This window comes from Amblyomma maculatum, unplaced genomic scaffold, assembly GCF_055883805.1.
Source record: "Amblyomma maculatum isolate TAMU_Amacu unplaced genomic scaffold, ASM5588380v1 scaffold_15, whole genome shotgun sequence".
Lineage (NCBI taxonomy): Eukaryota > Metazoa > Arthropoda > Arachnida > Ixodida > Ixodidae > Amblyomma > Amblyomma maculatum.
In genome coordinates, this window is record NW_028146740.1 from 1857199 (window position 1) to 1880161 (window position 22963).

At 46.1% G+C, this 22963-nt stretch overlaps 1 protein-coding gene across 10 annotated transcripts in view; it reads right to left on the bottom strand.

The window, feature by feature from the left end:
- Positions 1-22963, bottom strand: part of LOC146171923 (uncharacterized) — a 244196-nt gene that overhangs the window by 205521 nt on the left and 15712 nt on the right. The window contains exon 3 of one of the 10 annotated variants that reach the window (XR_014702689.1): positions 10874-10956. The exons of the other annotated variants lie outside the window; for them this stretch is intronic. The gene's annotated coding sequence lies outside the window, so the exon portion shown is untranslated. The remainder of the gene's footprint in view (positions 1-10873; positions 10957-22963) is intronic. 10 annotated transcript variants of the gene reach the window in all.

Here is a 22963-nt window from a genome sequence, read left to right on the forward strand (position 1 = left end):
CGCGGACGCCTCAAAGCTATTTTTTGGTGCCCTTTTCAATTGTGCAGAGATTTGGCGAATGCGCGAGACAGGCATTGACAGTGTGGCTGGCATAGGTATATTATAGGCATGCGCACAGGGAAAAAAAAAAGAAAAAGAAAAATAAGGGGGGGGGGGGGGGGGGTAATCTCAGCGGGGCGCCAAGTCAATTAGTTTATGGTCATGCAGGTTTTCTTTTTTTTGTTTATGATACTGGCGGCTGAGTACCCGTGATGCAATTGCATTACAAGAACTTCTCACTTGCCACGTTTGCATAAGCCGAGGACTCAAAGAACTCGTTGTGAGAACGCGTCGTCGGTAGGCGCGAAGCTTGTTAAATTTTTAAGCCCACACTATTCCTTTTTACGCTTCAATGGCATCACGTCAAACAAATGTTTGGTAAACAAATCCTCATCATAATTTGCACTGCTATTTGGCCGTAGGTACTTTGGTGAGAGGGGGAGGCGCTGCGCGATGATCGTCGCACACTATAATGAACCCCGAGCACGCCTACGGCTCCGGATGTACACGAACAAAGACAACGCCTCGTGAGCACAAAATGTCCTGTGGACACCTTGAGATCTTAATTGATCACCAGAAAAGACATCGATAATATCTTCAACAAATATGTTAAGTCGTCTGGAAGCTGTCACGGCAAAAAAAAAAAAATCATTGTGAGGACGCGTGTGTGATTGATATGTTCGATTATCGGAGGTTCTCCTAGTGGACATAGAATCGCGCATGCAGTGAGTGCTTCGCTGCGGTAGTTTATGTGCAGGGCTTAATGTCAGGGGGGTCTCGGGGGGGGGGGGGGGGGGGGGGTCTGACACTCCTAGTAAAATTTAAGAGGGGTCCGAGACCCCCCGAGCTTGAATGTATAAGGACCTTATGAATGAATACAAAGCAGGCAATTATTTTTATCCTTGTCAGTGGTATAATCGGAAGATTTCTTCTCTGGCGTTTCGACAGTTCCACAGTGAGTATTATGAGCCTCTAACACGTTTTCGAGAACGAGAAATGGAGAAAAATAATAATGCTTTCTCCCCTTCGAATAAAACGATTTGCAAGCAGGCAAACAGCCGCTTTCTCTCTTTCCCTCTTCATTTCCCTTTCCACCAGTGCTCGGATCGCCCTTCGATGGAGCCAAACTTTAAGCAGTGTCTATGTGTTGAGCACTATATATAGGGGCGGTGTATCTTGGCGAGGTATGTCTTAATTATAGCCTTCGAGTAGACAGGTTATCAATGGAAAAGGTTTTCGTATGCGCATACAATCCTTCTATATCTCCACAAGTCGTCTTGTAACTGTGTGCGCATTATAGTAAGCTAGATGGCTGCGAGATGTACAGAAACGTCTAGTAGACGGGTGGGTGCCATGTAGCCGCTTTCGATTCCCCGAAACTTTGAAAAAATGGGCGGGAATGTATGGGTTCGTACACGAGCGAAATCTCTGTTAAGCATGGTTTAGCAAGATGTACACGGTTTGAACTGAACCTCCCAAGCTTCATGTTAAGAGCATCGTGATAGCGCCTGTAACAACGCAAATCCATTGCGCGAATTTTCAGAGCTTTAGCTCTAATTCTGCCACTCGTGAAGGTCATCTGACGCCGGGATTTGCCTCAGTGTGGCGCATGGAGCCAGCGGCGCCTAGTGTTCCTACAGGAACACTAGCGGCGCTCGCAATCTTTTATTTCTCACATCTGCTGCTGCTTCCTCACACACCTGCCAAACTTTATTCGTACCGGATATCTCCAGAAATATACGTTGCCTGACAGAATGACCGCAGCCTCCATCTACCCTTTCCGGCCACCGCTGCCAATTGGGCTCGCCTCCTAGGACCTCCCCCTTCAAAATGCTCTGTGGTATCCTTGATCGAGGTTCGCAGACAGCCATGAATGTGATAAACCGCAGCAAACCGTGTCAGGTTATGCTTAATCGAGCTTCCATTCTGTAAACTATGTTTGCTCTGGTTAATTATCCCAGCCATTTTAAAATCTTTTTTTTTTTTTTTTTGCTCGTTTAAGCAGATTTTGGGGGATAAGGCGCCAATCTATATCACTTTTCGATGGACACCTACACAAAGTGCTACGCGACTATTAATTCATTCCGCGATTTTCAAAATATTGTTTGGGGCTCAAGAATTCGTTTGCAGCATCTAATATGCAATGACATCGCCGTTATTATTTATGTATTTGATACCTCGACAAATTATAAACAGAGGACGCACAGCACGTCAGCCCCCTTCGAACAAAATTTCTCGCTGCGCCACTGGCGCGGACGGTCTCCTTCCCGCAAAGAGTGAGCAGGTCAGGTGGATTCTCTTCTGGGCGCTCTTCCTTGATGCCGACGAAAAACAGTTATTTCCGATATCCGTCCAGGAAGCGCAAGCGTAGGCATGGTGTTGCACGGGCGTATCTTAGCTGGATCAGTTCTGCTTCCTTGTCATCACTGTTAAGCGTGGCCTCCACGGGGCGCACGAGAGGCGCACAAGCGAGGCGCCTACGCGCCGAGTGCCGCGCCCTGACAACACTGGAAAAAGTACGCATCTCCATGGAGCGTCTCTGGCTACAGTGGCTAGCTGGCGTACTCGCTCCTGTGTTGTTGCAAGACTTCGTAGGCTGAAATTGACCGAAACAGTTCGACTGCTACTTTAAGTTTGTCCCGGAGCGACTTCCATCGCCTCGATGCTGTTTGTGTGATAGCAACACGAGGATTTTTAAGCACATTTCACTTATTCAATGCTTGCCGTAAACAATGCGCTGACCTGCGCGCGGTGCTCCAGGAAGCAATAGAGGCAGCACCTCAGACGCCACCTCTCCGCACATAGCTTCTCTAACTTATTTATTTTTATGCTGTTTGTGGCTGGCGAGCCACAGCTGAAGCCCTTCAGCCACAGCGAGTGCCGTCGCTACACTCCGGCGATGAACCTTTCGTTGTCGATCGACTGACTGTATGCATAACTCTACGCAGCGCAGCACCAATGTAAAAAAAAAAAAAAAAAAAAGACAGAGTTAGATCACAGAGACAGCGCGAAAGGCATCCTCTGATTGGTGCACGTCAACTAATGACCGGCGAGCCGCCTCTGCGCCAGCGCGAGCGCGCAGCAAGCGCCGCGGAAATATCTGACATGGGACATATATCTATCTAATCGGCGCGTCACGCATGCGCAGACAGACTCAAGCGAACGTTCGTGCGGGGCCTTTATGTCCGCCGTTGACTTAAAACAAGGCGTTTGCGGGCAGAAGAGAACTATTTATAGCGTCAAGACGGGAAATATTTGCTACCGCTTGTCGGCCCAATCCAAAGGCGTCTTCCATTTCAACGGGGGTCGGACACGCCGAAGTGTCCACGCGGAGAATTTCCCGCGTGGCTTCGGTGGACAATCGAAAAAAAAAAAAAGGAACCTACCGCACAAGACACGCAGACGCGCTTCGAAGATATATGAATTGTCAAGTGACTCCATCAGCCAGTAGGCGGGAAGCGAACGGGAAACGAATGTTATACTCTGAAAATTTGCAGTGAACCTACTCTGGTCAGTGCTTAAAGTCAGGGAGGCCTCGGGGGGTAGAGACCCCCTTACCAGCATTTTAGCACTAGAACCTTACCAGCACTAGGACCAGCTGAGACCCCACTTTCCGTGCTCGATTGTATAAGGGCTGCACGAAAACAAAGCAGGCTGCAATTTTTTACTTTTGTCAGTGGTTTTCACATTCCTTCGCTAATTGTTAACCCAAGAAGAGGAAGAGCGAAGCAGGCTACCAGCTGCTTTCTTTCTCACTCTCTTTATTTCCCTTTCCATCTGTGCTCGAATCGCTTCGTGACCTCTTTACGGTGATAAGACTGCTGGAATGGCCTGCAACGACATGCATGAGGGCGGTGCAAGCCATTTGAAGGGCGAGAACTTCAAAGCCTACCGGTGCAGAAGTAGATTACCTGCACAGCGCGGTGCGTCATGTCACCAGTTTTACTTCTGAAAACACTACACGCAAAAGGGTAGAGCACCGCTCTTTGTGGCGTGCCTCTCGTGCACATGAGGATTGGGTTTGATCTCGTATCGCCCACTCTGATATGTACTTGGCGATTTTGCAAGAATTCTTTGGAGTAGTTAAAGTTGCGGACTCCGCAGTGCGTGCTATGAAGGTTGTCCAAGATTTCTGAGTGCTGACATGCGGTGCCAACACTTTTTCTTTCTTCAAGTCGACAGTCGAAAGAACAGGTAATTGGTGCGTGGCAGATGCTACTGGTTTTCCAAGGCTCTTGTTGAAGTAAACGCATATTGAAATTCCTAATAAAACTAAATAATTACTTTTACGCATGGAAAAAGTAATTATTTAGTTTTACGCATGGAAGGTGCAGCGGTGGTGTAGCGGTAGAACATCCGCCTCGCATGCAAGAGGACCGGGGTTCAAATCCCGGTGCCGCGCAATTCTCCACCGGATGACAAAAAAAAAAAAAAAAAAAAAAAAATCCGCGTGTCGATGGAATTGCATATACAGGTTTGGGGTGCGACCTGATGCCGGTGAACACCTCCGGTAACGCACTCCCTCACCAGAACAGGAGTTGGCCACCCTGGTGCAGTAATTGGCCACAACCTCCTATGATAAGCTCCATAAAACCCCGGCCCTCAGTCACCAGCGGCTGCGGAACAACTGACCACGGCGGCGGTCAGACCTGTGACGCAGCAGGGGGTGCTAAGAAAGCCTGGCTCCGCTGGACAGGCCGCCATTGGAAACTGACCCTGGCAACGTTTAATGCTAGAACCCTTGCTAGTGAAGCTAGTTTAGCAGTGCTGTTAGAGGAACTAGAGGGCATGAAATGGGATGTCATAGGGCTTAGTGAGGTTAGGAGGCCGAATGAGGCATATACTGTATTGAAGGATGGGCATGTACTGTGTTATCGAGGTTTACCAGAGAGGCGACAACTAGGGGTAGGTTTTCTTGTCAATAAGTATATAGCGGGTAATATAGATGAATTCTATAGCATTAATGAGAGGGTTGCAGGCATCGTAATTAGGCTTAATAAGCGGTATAAACTGAAGGTTGTACAGGCCTATGCACCTACATGTAGTTATGATGACCAGGCAGTTGAAAGCTTCTATGAAGATGTAGAATCGGCAATGCGAAAAGTAAACACGCAGTATACTGTACTAATGGGCGACTTCAATGCCAAGGTAGGGAAAAAAACAGGCAGGAGACAAGGCAGTAGGTGACTATGGCATTGGTTCTAGGAATAGCAGGGGGGAGTTACTAGTTGAGTTTGCAGAGCGCAATAACTTACGAATCATGAATACCTTCTTCAGCAAACGGAAGAACCGGAAATGGACATGGAAAAGTCCTAACGGAGAGACTAAAAATGAAATCGACTTCATAATGTGTTCAACCCCCGCCATTGTGCAGGATGTAGAGGTAATCGGGAAAGTTCGATGTAGTGACCATAGGATGGTGAGGTCCCGAATTAGCCTAAATCTGAAGAAGGAACGCAATAGATTAGTAAGAAAGAAACCCATCAACGAATTAGCGGTGAGGGGGAGGGCAGAAGAGTTCAGAATCTCGCTACAGAATAGGTTTTCAGCTCTAACTGAGGATGGCGACATTACCCTAGAGGCAATGAACAATAATTTCAGAGATATCATTACTGAGTGCGCAGTAGAAGTAGGCGGTAGGATAGTTAAAGAGGATACCGGTAAGCTGTCTAAGGAGACGAAAGATTTGATTAAGAAACGGCAGAGTATGAAAGCTTCCAATCCAACAGACCAGATCGAATTGGCCGAGATATCAAAGCTAATCAATAAGCGCAAGGTGGCCGATATAAGGAAGTATAACATGGAGAAAATTGAGCATGCTGTAAAGAACGGGGGAAGCCTTAAAGCGGTAAAGAAGAAATTGGGCATAGGCAAAAACCAGATGTATGCGATAAGGGACAAGGCGGGCAACGTCATCACTAATATGGACAAGATAGTCAAAGTAGCCGAGGAGTTCTATACAGATCTCTACAGTAGCCAAAGTAGTCAGGACCGTAGTGAGATTGGCGGTAGGGAAAAACAGTCAGACATTCCACCAGTGACGAAGGACGAGGTCAAGAAAGCACTAGAAACTATGAAAAGGGGGAAATCAGCTGGAGAGGATCAGATAACTACAGATTTGCTGAAGGACGGGGGGGATATCGTGCTAGAAAAACTGGCCACCCTGTATACGCAGTGCCTGGTGTCATCGACGGTACCGGAAGCATGGAAGAATGCAAACATTATCCTCATTCACAAGAAAGGGGACTCTAAGGACCTTAAAAATTACAGACCAATCAGCTTACTGTCTGTTACGTATAAGGTATTTACTAAGGTAATCGCCAATAGAATCAGGACAACCTTAGACTGCAATCAAGCAAAGGATCAAGCAGGGTTTCGGAAACGGTACTCTACTATCGATCATATCCATACCATCAATCAGGTGATAGAAAAATGCTCGGAATATAACCAGCCCTTATACATAGCATTCATTGATTACGAAAAAGCATTTGACTCAGTTGAAACCTCGGCGGTGATGCAGGCATTGCGAAATCAGGGGGTAGACGAGCCGTACGTGAAAGTGCTGGAAGATATATATAGTGGCTGCACAGCAACCATAGTTCTACATAAAGAAAGCAATAAAATTCCCATAAAGAAAGGTGTTAGGCAAGGAGACACAATCTCCCCAGTACTATTCACAGCTTGTTTAGAGGAAGTATTTAGAGACTTGGAATGGGAGCAGTTAGGGATAAGGGTAGATGGAGAATACCTCAGTAATCTGCGATTTGCTGATGACATTGCCTTGCTAAGCAACTCGGGGGATGAACTGCAAATAATGATTGATGACCTAGACAGAAAAAGTAGAATGGTAGGCTTGAAAATCAATATGCAGAAGACTAAGGTAATGTTCAACAGCCTCGGGAAGGAACAGCAGTTTACATTAGGTAGCGAAATACTGGAAATAGTAGGCGAATATGTCTACTTAGGGCAGGTAGTAACCGCAGATCCAGACCATGAAAAGGAAATATCAAGAAGAATAAGATTGGGATGGAGCGCATTTGGCAAGCACTCGCAGATTATGACTAGCAGCTTACCGGTATCGCTCAAGAGGAAAGTGTACAACAGTTGCATCTTGCCTGTACTCACCTATGGGGCTGAAACGTGGAGGCTAACCAAGAGAGTTCTACTTAAGTTGAGGACAACCCAGAGGGCTATGGAACGAAAAATGGTAGGGGTAACATTAAGAGATAGAAAGCGTGCAGAGTGGGTCAGAGAAATAACTCAAGTTAATGACATTCTAGTGGAAATTAAGAAGAAGAAATGGACATGGGCAGGACATGTAGTGCGAAGAGAGGATAACCGATGGTCGCTGAGGGTAACAAACTGGATTCCAAGGGAAGGAAAGCGTAGCAGGGGGAGGCAGAAAGTTAGGTGGGCGGATGAGATTAAGAAGTTCGCAGGGGTCAAGTGGATGCAGCTAGCACAGAACCGGGTTAAGTGGAGAAATATGGGAGAGGCCTTCGCCCTGCAGTGGGTATAATCAGGCTGATGATGATGATGATGACGCATGGAACACAAACGCGTACTTCGAAAGATTTGCTCACATTAATTGCACCCATAACTGTCGTATCCTACCTCTAGGTCTCAGCTTTTATTCCCAGACCTTTCGTTTTTCGGCAAAAGGAGAGGCTTTGTCCTGATTTGACTGGAAAAGAGACCGACGACTTTCCTGCAGTATAGGCAGACGAAGAAGGGCAGTCGTCAGAAGTAGCAAGCTTGAACCCTTCTTTTGCACCTTTGCAGCAGTTTAAAGAATACGTGCGAGCTCCCAAGAGACAAAAAAAAAAAAAAAAAAAAAACACCTCGCTGTCCTTGTTTTCGTATTTCGTAAATAATGTACAAAGCTCCCCCTGTCCTTTTTTTATATTGCTCCCCTCTGTACTTCCCCTCGCTGTACTGTCAATGTCCCCTTTTCTTTCCTTCCGGGCACAGCTCGGGTGCTTCAGATTTTAGATAGCAGTTGCCGCGGCCGGCAGCACACTTCCATCCTTTTTGATCATTCAATAAACCACTACCACCACCACCACCACCACCACTAAAAATGAAAGTTAAAAATATGAAGTTCCCGCAAACCCACCGGGTTGCAGTTTACAGTGGTTCGCCAGTGGTCATCACTATTTAAGAGTACGCTGTACTGTACGAGTTGTAAGAACACATCTCTCCCACCAGCGAAAAACAATTAGGACCAACGAGTGAGAAAGGGCACCCCGTTCGTCTTTTCTTTCGTTGATAATTTGTCTGTTTTGCCTGGTCCTCTAGAGAGAGAGCGGACGAGAACCGGCGTATTCAGTATATGTGGCCGATGGCAGGTCCTCTAGATGATCATCACACTTGACATATGATTTCTCTTCAAGAAAATCCCACCGTATTACTAGACCCATTCCCTTTCGAGCAGGCATATCTAAAATGTGCTTAAAACAAAATATGCATACAACATAATAAAAAATATATAAAAGCGGATGCTACTGTTATTGTTGTTCGTTCTGGTTGTTATTTACGCCCTTTCTGCTATGAAGGTTACATTAAAGGAACAAGGAAATCATAAAACCAAACTTAGTAATATAAAATAGATTATTCTACAAATATATGCGCTGTCCAATTTACTAAGCAGAGGGTAAAATCTCGCACAATATATTCAACTACACTAATGACCACTGAATGAAATTTGGGCATGGAAATTAAACGTTTAAAATGCCTTTTTAATGGATATGAAATATAGAACAAAGAATAAGTCTAAAAAAGCAGTTCCACGCGAACGATGTACACTTAGGTTAAGAAAGTTCGAGTAAGGCGTATTTCAATCGCACTGATCGTGCTCATGAACTATGGTCAGTCAGAGACTTTTTATTTTTTTTTTTTATTCATACGGTTAACCCTCTATATGAGGGTCATTACAGGGAGGGAAACACATACAATTCTCTTCGCTAAAATACACTCTATAGAACAGAATTACAAATTTGCACTGTAATGCTCCAAGAACGACTTAACACCTATCTCAAATTTTTCTACTTCTGTTTGGTATAGAACTTCGCTTGGCAGTTCCAGATTTCTACTGCATCGGGAAAAAAGGAGTAGCGATATACATCACTACGTGTAATAATAGGATGCTATACCTTACTGTTATTTTTTTCGTGGGCAACGCCTCAGAGGACGTGTAACATAGTGTTGTTTATTAACTTTTACTTTATCATTCATTATCAGAAAAAAAGAAGTTTCAATTTCTGCTTTGTTCTTCTCATTTCTAGTGATTCTAACTGACACTGGTTTAACATTTCTGTGACTGAGTCAGTGCGCCGGTATTCAGAACATATAAAACGTGCTGAAATCCTTTGCAATCTTTCCAGTTTTCATTTTAAACCCTTTTGAAGTGGACGTCACACTGCACTTGCGCACTCTATGATTGGCCGCACGAATGTCTTGTACGTAATCAATTTAATTTCTCTAGTCGCATTCGGCAACTTCCTCCGCTGGAAACAAAGCTTCTGATAGGCTTTTAAATAGATATTTTCAATATGGGTGCGCCAACACAGATTATGTGTTAGTGTCACTCCCAAGTATCTAAAACGCTTTACCTCATCTAAAGAATTTTCACCAATATTATATTGAAACGGCATAACATTCTGCTTCCTTGTTACATGCATTTGAGTAGACTTTTGGTAATTTATTTATGCCCCATTTCAGGCACCACGAGTTTGACTGAAGACACCTATTTAAATTCATCTGATCTTCCGGGGAAGCCACAGGAGAGTAAATTAAACAGTCATCAGCAAAAAGTTTCATTTTGACAGGTGATTGAATGATAGGAGAAATATCATTTATATATAACAAAAACAAAAGCGGACCTAAAACGGAGCCCTGTGGCACCCCCGACAGAACTTCACGCTTATGTAATAGTGTGCTTTCTACCTTGACAACTTGACAGTGGTTACCTAGATACGCCTGAATCCATAGTACTATATTTTCACTGATTCCTTATCTGCGCAGTTTAAAAAGAAGTTTATGATGCGGAACTTTATCGAAAGCCTTCGCGAAATCCACACAGACCACATCTACCTGCTGACGTTCGTCTATAACCTTGCAAAAATCGTTCACTGCTTCAATCAACTGCATCGAAAGGCCAGTCCGAAAACCATGCTGGAACGGACACAAAAGGTCGTTCATTTACAAAAAATGAAGGATGCGTTCAAAAACCTTGCAACATACGGAAGTGAGTGAAACCGGTCTAAAGTTCTTTACAAGAAGTCGATTACCGTAGTCTTTAAAAACCGGAGCTACTATAGCGCTGCGCCAGTCATTAGGTAAAGAATGATCACTTTTCAAATAAAATTTGCAAGTAATAGGACAATCACTCATCACACCGTTTAAGGAATTTCATCGGTATTTCATTAGGGCCGCACGATTTCTGGGAGCGTTACTTTAGTTTATGCAATGAAAAAGGTCTACTACAAAAGTGGCTGCGATCACAACTGGCTCATTTACAGCATGCTACATATCGTCAAATTCAGACTTTAATGCGAATAGTAGGAAAGGGTGAAAGTGTATGTGTGTGTGGGGGGGGGGGGGGGGAAGGGGGCGTTGGCCCCTCAGTATGTACACAATTTGTTTAGAGACCACCCCCCCCCCCCCCACACACACACACACACACACACACTTCCCCGATCCAGTTCTGGAGTTATTGCGTGACCGCTGAGTGATGCTCCACGCGGCATGTCTGCAAGGTGAGGTCTAAACGGCGTATGACGCCGTTTTTTACTGCAATGAAAGCAGTTTCAACTGTGCCAAATGGGCCACTTACGCAAACTTCACCTTCCTTCTTTGTACAGAACGCCTCGGCCAAGTCACGTACCACCTGGTTACGGCTCCTCTTCAAAACAATATCTGCCAATAAATGCAGGCATGCGCCATAGTGGAGGGGTAAATCTGACCCAGTACCCGATTTCATCCAAAGCTGGTTTTCTTTTCGGCGATCATTAAAACAAAGGCCTGTCTGTCCGATGTAAACCCTGTCACAGGTGAGATGGACCTCACAGACAACACCCATCAGGCATCTGACGAAACGAATGGCATGATATGCTTGATGCAGTCCGCCTTACTCCTCCCTTCGGACATAATCTTAAGGCACAATGAGGCCAACTTGCCGGCGGTTTTTTTCAGTCCCGTGCAAGTTGGCCTCATTGTGCCCTCTGCGTTCTGTATAAAGAAGAAAAATAAGTTTGCGTAAGTGACCCATCAATCAGATATTGTATCAGAATGAAGGCAATATTTTTAGACTGCGCTTAGTGTGCGACTTGACAGGTTGAAGTTATATAAAGTTTTTTTTTTTTTTTTTTTTTTTTTTTTTTTTTTTTTTTTTTCCAAATAAGATCAGTCGCGAGTCTGCGCTTGTGGGGTAACTTCTTGTCCTTGCATATTTGTCCGCAGTACCCCCCCCCCCCCCCCACCCCCACACACACATTTTTTTTTTTAATTTATCATGATTGACCGACTCGCCCAACGACGCTCCCTCTCTTAATAATAAACCACTACCACCACCAACTGATTCTTTAAATCCACACTATACTTACTAGAGGTGCATACCTTTCTCAAGAAAGAATTTCGTTAATTTCTGATGCCATCGTTCGGAAGCTATATAATGAGAATTATCCTTAGTAAATACCTGGTGCCATCCAACTCTAAAAAAGCTGAGAAGTCGATGTAAGACTGATTACAGAGACAGAGCAAGCAGATTACGTGCTTCCAGGTCCCCCATATTCGCGGAAACAGTTAATTCAAGAAGATCAAGTAGAATTCAAATACCGCACACTCTCTTATGTTACCGGTCGGTTTTATAAGCTTATAAAATTGTGAGAAATTTAGGCAATGATTTTTTTTTTTTCAGCGGGAAATCATTCTAGCAGTCCTTGCAAGCGTAATTCCTATGAATAAAGTTCACTCGACTTACGGCTAAACTGTAAAACATAATATTAAAAAATAAATAAATAAATAAATAAATAAATAAATAAATAAATAAATAAATAAATAAATAAATAAATAAATAAACGATGGATGTACAAATGAAATGTCTCGACAGCACGCAGAAAAAAGAAAAAGAAAAAGGAGTATCAATTTCAGACATAACCGCGAAGTAGTTTGGCGCAACAAAAGTTTTGCCACCCCCCTCCCTTAGCTGGCTGCAGCTTTTTCTTTTTTTACGCTGTACGCGCTTTAATTGTAGCTCTGCGTTAGTCCCAGTTCTTTTCTCAACCAGCAGGCCATCCTCTCTCTAGTTTTTTTTTTTTTTTTTTTTTTTTTTTTTTTTTTTTATCTCCTTATTCTCATCTGTGTACCCTTTAGTTCACGTTTGCGGCACTTTTTCTAAAGGTCGACAGCTCTCGACCCCCCCCCCCCCCTCCCCCCATTTCTTGTTCCCTTGTTTCCTTTCTACATGGCGACAAGTTTCTTTTCCGGTCCCCTTCCACTTGTTCAGCCTCCCTGTTTTCAAGAACCGTGAACGTTTGGGCGAGTTGGTCAGACGTACTTGACATCAAGGGCGCGGCAGACAGAGACGAGGACAGTGCCTCGCCTCTGTCTGCCGCGCCTTTGATGTCAAGTATCCCTGTTTTCGCCGCCACATAAATGCGCCGCGGCCGTTTTAGCCATATACATCCCTTCTGCTTCACGCCGCGTCGTTCGCTGTTCGCGTACGTCGTCAAGTGTGGTTTTAATTTCCCAAAGCATCTATTTATCGTTCAGAGCAGACAACGCGCTGCAGTCGGCGCTGTTTGTACGTGAACGAACAAGAGTATTTTTTTTTTTTTTTTTTTCTGTTAGGCTGGCTTTGGAAAGGGCATTCGCAGTTTAAAAGAATTATAGTAAGTATGGTTGAAAGCTTTCCCGTCACGGCAAGAAAAAGAAAGCACACAATAAACCGGCGACGACGACAAATCGCAGGATTTCAAGGAGGAACGCGACGATGGGGAGCCGACCGCGCTTGCTCCGACTCTGTGCTGTGCCGAGCGGGGAGGCGGCAGACAACCTAGAAAGTATTTCCAGGGACCGCAGTTGGGGCAAGGGCAGTACCAAGCCGAAACAGCACAAGAAGTCAGTCGCCTGGGGAGCTCGTTTCCCCGACTGAACTTCCCGGAATTCAAGGTCACACACCTGCCTTGACTTTAGCTCTGGGGAACTTCTGCCCCTATGCACACCATTAAGACAACTCGGCGGCGCGCCTTTGCCTTCCGCCAAAAAGGGAAGGATATTCCTTGTCACCGCTGCTGGCGCCAGGCAGGAAGACATGAATGGATCGCTACCTTCCATTCCGGCGAGGTGGCTGACCGCAGTGAATGGAACCCTCGCCTTCGCTGCCGCCGCCGCGGCGCCTCCGATGACCGCCGATCGCCGGCAGCCCCTTGGCGGGAACCACGGTGTTCATTGTAGGCTTGCGTTAGCCACATTTTAAGATATACCTTGTCGTAAGTCAGTCGGTAAACGAGATGCCCTAGAAATGCGCTGTAGTTTTCTTGCCGAGAAATCGTCAAGGCATTCCACACGTCCATATTGACTCGACCGCACCGGGGAAGACAAGAGGCGCCGGCGTGGTGGCGGCTTCCGATGACGGTGCCTGCAAATGCAGATATTCCCTTACTTCTGTGATGTCGAATGAGACAATCATGCCCCGGGAATGGTTCCAGTGAGTCACCCGAGCGGCGGCGGTGATGGCTGGCAAGCGAAGACGCCGGCCGCTTGCGCCTGGACGAAGCCGGGGAACATATCTCCTTTCTGAGAAGAGAGTCAGACCCTTTGTTTCCCACAGCAGTGTTAGCCGCGATGTGCACAAACCTTCGGCCTGGACACTCAGTGGTTTGACCAAATTGGAAATTTTCCAACTAAAACAATCGATCGAAATTCAGCTGTGTTTTCACCACCCATTAAGCTACACCATTCAACCTCAATTGGAAATAAATGGCCGTCCATCAAAACCAAAAGACCTCAAATGATACACCAACTAGGACCAAATGGTTTGAACTGCGTAGACGGAAGGAAAGAAGAAGACCATGCAAGCATGATCTTGCATGGTTTAGCCAGGTTGTAAACGGTTTGAATTAGGAGGGCGCTCAAGCTTCGCCTTCACACGCGGCGCGCCACTGCGAAATCTTTGCACTGTCCTCCAAGGAGAGAATGCCGCAATGCCACGCTTTAAATGCCGCTGGCGCACTCCGCCTTCTGGCGAAGCGCAGTGTGTACGAGAGCAGACGCACGCGTGTGTGTGTGTTTAATGATTGGTTTACAGGAAACTAAAGGCTAATCGCGGCGGCAGTCGTTTGTGGACAGTTTCGCCTCCACCGGAACGCAGCCGCCGGTGCAGTATCTCACTTAGTTGGGTAACTTGGCTCCGGTTAAGCTCATTAGGGCTCAGAGTAGTGAAATCAGTTGTAAACGTGTACTGCGACTAGGGAGCTTAAAGGATTTCCAGTTGGAGCTTTATTCACAAGAGAGCATGAACCAACATTTCTAGAAAGGAATTGAGATTAACAGGACTAGAAGCTTTTACAGAAATCAAGCGAGACAAACATATGGAAACAAGTAAACATGGCGAAATTAATTATGATTAAGCTCCTAGCACCTTTCTTTACAAGAACCCAACTAGTATATCAGATGTATAAGTGCAAATCTCAGTCAAGGATATCATCCACACTTGGCATTCCAATCGGGAATGCTCCCTTAATACCCTTAAACAAAATCGAACCAATGGGTAGTTTCAAGTGGTTTTCTGGGTTCTAAAAAACTGAAGCTAGTCCAAATCGGTCCAATAAGCGGTCGAATCGGCCATACAACTGTAAGCTTATTATGGTGGAACCAGAGAGTTAATTAAGGTAGAACCCATTTGAATGCCTAGCTTGAGCTAGGCAACCCAAACGGACTACAACGCCCAATTGGACCCCCCCCCCCCCTTTTTTTTTTTTTTACTCCATCATTACTAAACAAAAACAGCCCACGACTGCAAAGCGCGAAGATTCCTCCTTTGCGTGCATTCATGTGGCTGCATGGTAACATGTGGCGGGGGTGGAGCCAATGAAGACGCTAGTGGCCAATTGGTGGTGGTGGTAATGGTTTATTGAATAATCAAAAAGGAAAAAAAAGAGTGTTGCCGGTCGCGGCAACTGCGATCTAAAATCTGAAACATCCGAGATGGGGCCGGCGGGAAAGAAAAGGGGATAGGCCGGAAGGGGCGAGAGGAAGTACAGAGGGCAGTTATGGCAAGAAAGGACAGGGTTGTCAAGCGGTTGGGATCCCTAGCCAGCTGATAAATCGCAAACTGGCGGGTTTGAGAACGCTTAAAATTTTTGACTTCGTTTCCTTGTTAACTATTTGCTCGTAAGCCCTTTCTCAACCATTGCAAATATGCAACATCTAAAAGCTGTTGAGCGTCGTCCGCCTACCTCATCGCCCAACGGTGAAGCCTTCGGCCCCTTTCCCGAACATATCAGGGCAAGGAAGGTGATGCTCTATGTAATTCATGTACGTTTTGATTATCAATACGCCTTAATTATTCTGCCAGAGCGATAAAATGTCGGGGTACAAAAGCTGAGGCCCAGAGGCAAGGGCACCACACTTACGGGTATGAGTAAGACGATCTTTCACCGCCTGTGTTTGTTATTAAAAGTCATCTTTTGGTTTTATTTCAAATGTCTTTACTTCAACGAGAGCCTCGGTAAACCAATTGGGAGCGCCTGCCATGCACCAAACCACTTTTCATAGTTTAAAAAATCTGAAAGCAAGTAAACAATCTTTTGAACGCTTAGAACTTGCTGAATGTTTGCAATATTGAGAGAATAATCTGATTACTATTGTACGAGTATGAGACACGACAATATTTAGACTCAAGTTTCGCATTACGAGTACACGCGAAATAGCCATTCACATAGCCTTTTCATTCCGCGAACTCTTTTGTAATGAAATATTTTTGGATGCTGTTGTTTTGAGATGGTTTTGAGGGGAAAGCAAATCAAGGTATGCCTCTTTTCACATTGCCTCTCTTCTACACTTACAACAGAATACAATCTAGCCTTCAACTTCACTGACCGGAATGATGCACAAGAACGGTTGCTTCAGCTTTGAAATTAAATGTCGTGGATAATTTTTACCGGCATGTCTAAATTCAGGGTTACGGCGACGGCAATGGGGCTGCTTTTCGATCGAATGGACTTCACACCGTCACCGCTACCGCGAACCGGCAGTGCGCAAGCCAGATATCTGCGCATATCGCGCTACGCGGCAAATTCAGAGAGTGCAGTAAGACTGTAAATATAAAACATGTAATAATAAGGTTAAATTAACACTTAAAATACTATCGTTATGAAATTATGAAATAGGCAGCAAAAAAAAAAAAAAAGCTCGAGTTTTTGCTCAAGGTTATCCATTGAGATCCACTTAATACCCGGAGAGATGCTGCGTACTCCTCGCAACAAAAATTCTTGCGCCGAAAAACTAATTAGGGCAGCAGAGGACCAAACCACGTACTGTTTTCATAGGTCGTCGGTCTCATTTAGGCTCACATTCAAATCGTGATCTGAGTCGTGAGTCCGGACTCACGTTCAATTGTGAGTTTATTCATGTTCAAATCTGAGTCTATGCGAGTCTGGATTCACATTCAGTTCATGACTCGTGGTTAGTCCGACTTAGTAAGTTCCTATGAAATCAATGAATGCTTGGTCAGGTGTTGAACAATAATGATTGTGAGCGATTGGGAAATCGGCACGAGTTGCTCATTGTATCTCAGTGGACACGAGTTGCCTGTGTACTTGCAATACTGAATAAGCTTTTGGACGTGCAGATAATACTGAGCAGTTTCGGGTTTTTCCTCGTAAATAATTATTTTGGCTATGACAGTTCATCTGGTTAATCACTTTTTTTTTTTTTTTTTTTTTTTTTCGTCGGCGTGCTCTTTTGCGGTGGCTCTATATAGACTTCATTTTGTTGTTTAATTCAGAACGCGTTTCACGAGTGATTTCATCGGTTAGCTGATCATTGGTCGAGAACGATCCGAACGAACCAGGCAAGCTATGCACAGCTGGTAATTATGCTAATGACGTTAGAGCCCATTGTGTCGCCGTATTTTTTTTACACTTTTTCAGTGCTTCAGCACTATCTACTCACATTCTCGCAAAAGCCCGATGTTGAATGATTATAATAACTGGTTCACAGGTAGGGAAAGGCGCAGTATCTGTCACCCTTGTTTCTGTGGACACCTGACCCGCGCCGTAAGGAAAGGGAGGAGGTGGGAGTGAAAGAGAGAAAGAGGAGCCGTAGTGGAGGGCTACGGAGTAATTTCGACCACCTGGGTATCTTTAACGTGCGCTGACATCGCACAGCACACGGACGCATCTTCGCTTCGCCTCCATCGAAACGCAGCCGCCGCGGTTGGGACGGGTACTCCGACACAGTAGCCAGCCGGGCATCTTATCATTGTACCCCCCCGGCGGGGCCCGATGTTGACGCCGATTCGACTTTTCCCGAGGGACTTCAGGTGTCCACACAAACAAGTGTGACATATACTGTGCCTTTCCTTTCCCTCCGGCACAGTAGTCGGACGTCTTACTACTGCACCACTGAATTCGCCCCGCAGCGGTGGTGCAGTGGTAAGACGCCCGATTACTGTGCCGAAGTTAGAGCACTGCACGGCCTGATTCTGCGGCCCGTGCCCATAGTTTGAAGCCCGAGCATAGCCCGGGCCCATGGCTTTAAGCCCGGGCCCGGCCAACGCCTCCTAAGTTATAGGAGGCGTTGGCCCGGCCCGGGCCCGAGCTGACGTAAAGCAGGCTCGAACCGGGCCCGCGCCATAAAGATTCGATCCGGCCTAGGCCCGGCACTCAGTCTGCGCGGACACCTTAAAAATGCAGTCGAAGCGAAAAAAGAAAACGCTTAACGCTTGTTTATTCCATCATAAATGACCTATTCCTGATTGACATGCCAACGTTATATAACAGAGTGCACATCCCTAATAACGTGGAACGAAAATTCCAAGCACATCGAATGGAAAGGATTTTCAAGAGTGCATGAAGTATTCGTTTTTTTTTATCGAAAGTGCGCGAGACTACACGACCAAGAACTTGTTGGCTGCTAGGATTGGATGTAGTGGCTATCGCACGAGGAACTGTTCACCTACCTTCTGTATGCGTCTTCCACGTGTGCTAGCCACTATGTCAGAAGCGAGATTGTAATAAACTTACCAATAATATCGTATATGCTAAGAGTCATGAGTAATTCTCTCTGTTGTTTCAATTGCTGGATTAGCGATGGCAGGTATGTCGTTCACTTTTTTTTTTTTTCTTTGGTGATGACTGTATTTCATTTGTAATGCATTTTTTGTAATTTACTACTATGAGTGTACTTTTGATCTGAGCAAAGCTCCTGTCTTAGCCCTGCATAGAACTGATAGTACTGTTAAATTAAATAATGCTGCTTAAATGGTACATATAGTAAAAATTAAGATGTGAGAAAAATGTGACAAAATATTCTTCTGAGCTGAAGAGGTCATTTTAAAGTACTGGCAGAAGCAAATGCCTGGACAAGAAATTTCTAACACCGCTCAAGAGCTATGGATTACAAAGATTTTAAATATGGCTCTGTATTATCAATTAGCTCTTGAGGGAAGTTATTTGCTTAATCACACACAAAGAGACTGCCCCTGGCAACTACGCCACAAGAACCTGTCTCATAAAGGGCAGGAAAAAAAAAAATCCACAGGATCTTGTGCAACAATATTGTATTGAATAACTCATCGCCGCTCTCCGCATCTTTATGGAGGCGGAAAAAGACGCCTGTTTATTTTGCATAAATATGTGTTTGAACAACCGAAGATTCCTAATGAAATACGTTCTTATTCAATTACGTTTCTCGTAGCGTAGAGATTTTTTGAAAATAAGCGGGGGACGAAGACGGCTGCCTGCCGACATGCAATTAAAGGCGCTTCTCCAGTGATACGACGAAGTGTGCTTACTGATGGCTGAAAAATCCCAAGCTAGCCGAGTTGTTTTGCCCACATTTTCTTTTTCTTTTTTTTTGTTTTTCGCTTGTGTTGAGTGCCGAGTGGCGTGCGCACCTAAGTTACTTCGGCAAACCACTAAGTGCAGCTGATTAAACTCGGTCTATAAATTAGCTTTCTCTCATTCGACATTAAAAAATGTACTATTAGTGGTTTATTCGTAAACCACTTTCATGACTTTAGCGGCGGGATTTCTTCATTCCCGAAGAAGCACTGCACAGCCAGCCAAAGCCCGCCCAAGCCACCCCTTCAAGCCCTTACCCGGCCCAAGCCCGCAAATTCAGGCCCGAGCCCGGCCCGGGCCCGGAAAAACGGCAAATTTCAGGCCTGAGCCCGTGCAGTGCTCTAATCGGGATCGAACCCGGGTACTCCGGGCCGAAGTACGCGGGTTCGAACCCGACCACGGCGGCTGCGTTTCGATGGAGGCGAAACGAAGAGGCGTCCGTGTGCTGTGCGATGTCAGCGCACGTTAAAGATCCCCAGGTGGTCCAAATTACTCCGTAGCCTTCCACTACGGCTACTCTTTCTCTTCTTTTGATTGGTTCACAGGAAGCGAAAGGCGCAGTATCTGTTACACTTGCTCAGTGGACACCTGAACCGCGCCGTAAGGGAAGGGAGGAAGGTGGGAGTGAAAGCGGAGAGAGAGAAAGAGGAGCCGTAGTGGAGGGCTACGGAGTAATTTCGACCACCTGGGGATCTTTAACGTGCGCTGACATCGCGCAGCACACGGACGCCACTTCGTTTCGCCTCCATCGAAACGCAGCCGCCGAGGTCGGGTTCGAACCCGGGAACTCCGGCACAGTAGTCGGGCGTCTTACCACTGCGCCAACCCGGCGGGGCTCTATTTTCCACTTTCAATACCTCCGCCATTCCCTTAGGGTGCGGTTCTGGTGTCCACAGAAATAAGCGTGACAGATACTGCGCCTTTCCCTTCTTGTGAGCAAATTATAACTCCGGTGAACTCTGATGCGTTCACGGGAACGCTGGTTGTGTTCGACAAGGGGCGCGCGATGTACCTGTGCAGCAAGAACGCTAAAGCTTTCGCATTTCTCCACTGCAGATTCTGCAGTGCTCTCGGAAATTTTAGTGTTGCAGCACATAGTCTTGTTTGGAAGCATGACCGCCTGATTAAAAAAAAAAAAAAAAAAAAAAAACTAGTCTCTCAGATGTCTAAGAGGAGAATGGCGAAAGCCTACCCTTCCTCTCCTATCCTTTGCCTCTTATCGGCGTTCATTGCAGTGCTACATATAACTGCCGAGTGTGTTTAGACGGTGCACGATCGCTTCTGTCGCGTGGCGTTCCTTGGCGCGCATTTAAGTGAGGGATTGCAGATGGCAGGAACGCTAGACAAGAACACATCTCGCGGAATCGCTGCGCAGTTCGGACCTGGGCATACAAGACCGGATCCTCAAGCGAGCCTATGAGGTCGCAACAGGCTTGACCTGCTGGCCAGACGTTGACAAATCTCGCGCACGGGATTTCGCTTCATGAGCCTAGAAAGGTTTTTGCCTTAATAACGTATAATAATTTAGACACAACACACACAATCTGTCAAAACGCCCTGCTGCTGCACGATATTCCATGATCAACTCAATTAAACCGTCTGTATTTTTTCTTGCGCGCCCCGAATTCCTACGTGTAATAAAGGTTTTCTCTCTCTCTCTTGTAAATTATGCATTGGCTATGCCCGAGGTTTCGTCGGCCGGGCGGTGAGCACCTCGTTTCCCGCGGGCGCGAGGGAGGGCCTGCTCTCGTTCCATGGTATAACTCGCCATTTTAGCCTGGAAAGGCGCATCTTCCCTCCACCGCACAATTCATTAAGCAAGGCCCAGGAGATAATCTGGCGCCAGCTACAAACCCGCTCCTTTCCCTGCCCCAAAGTTTATTCACATATATTCAAAGAGCAGGTTGACCCTGAATGCAAAGAGTGTGGCGTCGACGCTACTTTAGACCACATTACATGGGGGTGCGCGGCCTATCCGCCACCCGCCGATTTTCTGCCAGCTCCATCTCTGGAGGAGTGGGAGGCCGCTGCTCGGACCCGGCCATCCAGGCTCGGGTCACTGAGTGGGCCGAAGAGATCGCCGACAGGACGCAACTGGCGGCCATCTGGCGCGGCCAGCAAGCAAACTAAACCACTTAAAGCCGATGAAATAAATGTTTTCCCATCCATCCATCCATGCATTGGCTTATACGAAAGGAAAGGCGCAGGTAGTCAAGTTTGCTTGAAAGTTAAACTATGACGTGAAGCGCGGGTCTACCTATAGCGTAGTGAAGCTTTCGCTTCAAATGAAATGCATGCGCGACGGGCCGCATGAGCGTAGGTCTAGTCCTCAGCTGAGGCATATCAAGATGAAAGCTGTCCCCGTGTCCCACAATGCCTTCTCTTCATCCAATGTATTCGTGCCTTTTCTTAAAGTGCTCTTCAGCCTTTTAAAGATCATTGTGAACTGGTTGCCTGAAATATTAACATCTCAACGTAATCATATATTGAGCGTGCCTGGGTAACAAGACAAAGAACATGAAGTTAGCGCAGAAAACTAGGACTATGGAAGAAGACTCAACATGAGCGCTTCCTGGGCCCTCGTTTTTTGCGCTAACTTCATCGTGAGTCAGATTCAACTAACCCAACTTTACACCTATATTACAAACCAAGTGTCTAAAGATATATACATCCGACGTATCCATTCAATTCTCTGTGCAGGTACGTCCGCATTCCGTTTGCTACGCGTGCATGAAGCTCAGCTTTCGTGACGCTCTAGGAGGTGCTAAGAAGGTCTCGGCAATTCTTACGTCGTATTCCCACAATGACGCAGATCATTGTATTCACTCAAAGTTGTGTGCGGCGAGCACCGCTTGTCACGCGCACAGGTTGCAGGCGGCAGGCGACGCGACGTACTCCAGCAATACGCATGTATGTCCATTCACGATCGGACAGTTCTCGTTTCTACAATTAAATTATTAAATTGCCACCTCGATTTGCTCGTAACCTAACCGAGCTACTCCTAGCATCTGCGCTGTCTTCGATCCTGCACCGACCTCCGACGTCCTAATACACCTAAAAAAAACGAAGCACGGGCTCGCACAAAAAGTGCTCTCCTAATTCGTCCCGCGTGCTGAAGACATGGACATCAAGGGTGTCAAAACAGAACATCCGGCCGTGCACTTGCAGAGCACGCCGCGAAACAAAATTTTGTTCGTTCGTGTGCTCCGTTTTATTTTGGGGGCACTGGTAGGTTTACGCTATGCGTATGATCCGCTTCCGTACGAACAGCGATGTTCTTTAGGCGTTTAGGAAAGGACTGGCCAATTAAGTGCTCATCTGCATGTAGCTTCGTTTCTGGTTAAATGTCTCGTGCATGGAATTTACACTCATGTATATGTCCGAGGTTATAGCGTGAGCGGAAGATATGCGGTGTCGGGTTTCGGTAGCCGAGATAATCAAATAGCCAAGGAGTAAATTTGCAGTTTAACGCTGCTGTGCAATATACAACCGAAAGGCGTGCTGTTTTTCACGCACGATGCCAATTGCCCAATTTCGGGCAGTGTGCACACACGGCAAAAACAGGGGCTAAAGCTAGCCACCAGGGGACTCACGCTTGTCCAATTGTGCCAAGTTCCATTTTTTCCTGTAATTACTATCGAAACAAACCGTCACTTACGCACCCATTGAGAATCCCTTCAGAGTTTCGGGGCATTTTTTGCAGGATGTCGCGATTTTATGTGAAAGATATGTACAGACTTTTATTTAGCGTTGCCGTCTGCCTGATCCTATGACACTGCGATGCAATTTCTGCCGACACTTTGTCAGCGCCCCAGGTGCGGGTGACCGCTCTGATCAGTGGACGGCCTGCTCTCGTT